Consider the following 2344-nt stretch of genomic DNA (forward strand, 5'->3'; position numbering starts at 1 on the left):
TTCTTGATACTCCGGAGAAGTTAGATTTTGAGGATTCGGATTCAGGAACTGAGCAGAAAGAACCAGTAAACATGGGAGATCGTATTGTTCAAGCTGATCCAGCTCTTATGGATTTTTCTCGGCCTAAAATTGATGACATTCAGTCAAGCATCCTTCATCCGGCTATTCAAGGTAACACCTTTGAAATCAAGCCGGGCACTATTCAGATGGTGCAGAATTCTGTTTCTTTTGGAGGAGCGGCAACTGAAGACCCCAACATGCACATAAGGAATTTTGTCGAGATCTGCAGCACTTTTAAGTATAATGGCGTGACTGATGAGGCTATCAAGTTGAGGCTTTTCCCATTCTCACTGAAGGACAAGGCTAAAGACTGGTTACATTCTGAACCAGCTGGGTCCATCACTACGTGGCAAGATCTTGCGCAAAAGTTTCTGGTGAAGTTTTATCCGATGGCAAAGACTGCTGCTATGAGGAGTGCTCTTACTCAGTTTGCGCAGCAACCTACAGAGTCTATGTGCGAGGCTTGGGAACGCTACAAGGAAATGTTGAGAAAATGTCCACATCATGGAATGCCGGATTGGATGGTGATCACTGGTTTCTATAATGGTTTGGGGGCCCAAATCTCGGCCCATGCTCGATGCAGCAGCTGGAGGCGCCTTATGGGCTAAAAGCTATACTGAGGCGTATAATCTTATAGAGACGATGGCTGCGAATGAGCATCAAAACCCAACTCAGAGGATGACGTCAGGCAAGGTAGCAAGTATTCTGGAAGTTGATGCAGCCACCGCTATTGCAGCCCAGCTCCAAGCGCTATCAATGAAGGTTGATTCTCTGGCTACATATGGAGTTAATCAAATAGCTATGGTTTGTGAGCTTTGTGCAGGTTCTCATGCTACGGATCAGTGTTCTCTTGTCAACAAATCTGTTCAGTATGTGAATAATTATCAGCGACAACAGCAGCCTGTGCCAGTGACCTATCATCCTAACAACAGAAATCATCCAAATTTCAGCTGGGGGAATAATCAGAATGCTATTCAGCCACCATATCAGCAAGGAGTGAGTAAACAGTTTAACCCACCTGGATTCCAGCAACCACAGCAGTATGTTACAAGGCAATCATATCCTCAATAGGGAAGTACAGCTGCACCTACTAGTGATGATTTTGAGGAACTTAAGCTTTTGTGTAAGAGTCAGGCGGTTTCTATCAAGACCTTGGAAAATCAAATCGGTCAATTAGCCAATGCAGTGCTCAATCGTCAACCTGGCACTCTTCCCAGTGACACGGAAGTACCAGGCAGGAAGGAAGCTAAAGAGCAAGTCAAGGCTATTACCTTAAGGTCTGGAAAAGTGGCTGATGCTGAATAGGCAAAAGAAGTAGAAGCTGAAATTAGAGATGAAGAATCTAAGCAAAAGGAGAAAGCGGCGGAACCAAGGAAGACTACTGTTGAACACACTCTGCCTGAGGCTAATACAGGGGAGAAACAGCTCTATCCTCCACCACCTTTTCCTAAGAGATTGCAGCAACAAAAGCTGGATAGACAGTTCAGAAAGTTTATGGAGGTGTTCAAGAAACTTCACATCAATATACCTTTCGCTGAGGCTCTGGAACAAATGCCTAGTTATGCGAAGTTTATGAAGACTATTCTTTCAAGGAAGGTGAAACTGGATGACCTTGAAACCGTTGCTCTCACGGAAGAATGCAGCACTGTTCTGCAGCAAAAGTTACCACCAAAACTGAAAGATCCAGGAAGCTTCACCATTCCTTGCACCATTGGCAAACTGACTTTTGACAAGTGCCTTTGTGATTTGGGAGCAAGGATTAATCTGATGCCGTTGTCGATCTTTAAAAAGCTGGATCTGCCTGATCCAAAACCCACATACATGTCGCTACAATTGGCTGACCGTTCCATTACTTACCCAAGGGGCATAGTTGAGGATGTGCTCGTCAAGGTGGATAAGCTCTTCTTTCCTGCAGATTTTGTTATTCTGGATTTTGAGGAAGATAAGAAGATTCCCATAATCTTGGGAAGGCCTTTCTTGGCTACTGGCCGTACCTTGATAGATGTGCAAAAAGGGGAACTTACTATGCGGGTCCAAGATCAGGATGTGACCTTCAACGTATTCAAGGCAATGAAATTCCCTACAGAAGATGAGGAGTGCTTAAAATTGGATGTGATTGATTCTGCGGTTACTTCGGAACTCGATCGCATGCTAATGTCTGATGCATTGGAAAATACCTTAGTGGGGGATTTTGACAGCGATGATGAAGATGGCAACGAGCAATTACAATATCTGAACGCTTCTCCCTGGAAGTGAAAGCTGAACATACCATTTGAATCTCTCG

The 2344-nt window shown here is 44.4% G+C and overlaps 1 non-coding gene across 1 annotated transcript; it reads right to left on the bottom strand.

The window, feature by feature from the left end:
• Positions 1-464: 464 nt before the first annotated feature.
• On the bottom strand, positions 465-571 carry LOC141722540 (small nucleolar RNA R71). The gene has a single exon (XR_012575556.1). It is a non-coding gene; the product is annotated as a small nucleolar RNA R71 (small nucleolar RNA).
• Between the last annotated feature and the right edge of the window lie 1773 nt (positions 572-2344).

The sequence above is a fragment of the Apium graveolens genome, chromosome 4 (genome assembly GCF_009905375.1).
Source record: "Apium graveolens cultivar Ventura chromosome 4, ASM990537v1, whole genome shotgun sequence".
NCBI lineage: Eukaryota > Viridiplantae > Streptophyta > Magnoliopsida > Apiales > Apiaceae > Apium > Apium graveolens.